The sequence below is a fragment of the Apis dorsata genome, unplaced genomic scaffold (assembly GCF_000469605.1).
Source record: "Apis dorsata unplaced genomic scaffold, Apis dorsata 1.3 scaffold_174, whole genome shotgun sequence".
NCBI lineage: Eukaryota > Metazoa > Arthropoda > Insecta > Hymenoptera > Apidae > Apis > Apis dorsata.
In genome coordinates this window covers 398,111-399,016 of record NW_006263462.1, presented here as the reverse complement: position 1 = coordinate 399,016, position 906 = coordinate 398,111, and the positions used below count along the sequence as shown (strand labels likewise).

The following is a 906-nucleotide window of genomic DNA, read 5'->3' as shown; positions in this document are numbered from 1 at the left end:
TAACCATCTCGATATCGTATCGCCAGCCCATATCGAGGTGGCCGCGACCACAGACCCGCGTGCCACCGCGGCCTTCGACTTCCATGCAGAAAGAGCGTCCTGATGAATTATTATGCCCCGCCTATGCGCGTATACACTCTCGCCCGAGCCGATACGTGGTCATGATTACGCGAGAAGCGTTAAATAGGCTGCATCTTCGATGCCTTCGACCGCATCGGTACGATCCTATTACTTGTCTCCATCTTGATGCTTCCCAATCATTTCTTCGAGTTAAGAAAAAAAAAATTAAATCCACTTATCTTTCTGCCTCAGGATATATTCTTCCACGTTATCCACATTATCTATCTCTTGTTGCAATGGATATTGTTAATTTAGGAATTTTAGAATACATTTTTATATATATATTCTTATATATTCAATATTTCTTTTGAAATAATTTTTCCATATTATCCATATTATCTATTCTTGTGTGCAATGGATATTGTTAATTTAAGGAATTTTAGGATACACATTTATTATTTTTAATATTCTTATATATTCAATATTTTTTCTGGAGTAATTTATCCATATTACCTATTTTTATGTGCAATGGATATTGTTAATTTAAGGAATTTTAGGAAAGGATATATGTTTATTACATATTTTTATATATTCAACATTTTTTCTGGAGTAATTTATCCATATTATCTATTTTTGTGTGCAATGGATATTGTTAATTTAAGGAATTTTAGGAAAGGATATATGTTTATTACATATTTTTATATATTCAACATTTTTTCTGGAGTAATTTATCCATATTATCTATTTTTGTGTGCAATGGATATTGTTAATTTAAGAAATTTTAGGAAAGGATATACGTTTATCATATATTCTTATATATTCAATATTTTTTCTGGAGTAATTTAG

General features: G+C 30.8%; 1 protein-coding gene across 2 annotated transcripts in view; it reads left to right on the top strand.

The window, feature by feature from the left end:
- The window catches only part of LOC102676957 (serine/arginine repetitive matrix protein 2), a 12,075-nt gene that overhangs the window by 2,754 nt on the left and 8,415 nt on the right, over positions 1-906 (top strand). The window lies entirely within an intron of this gene.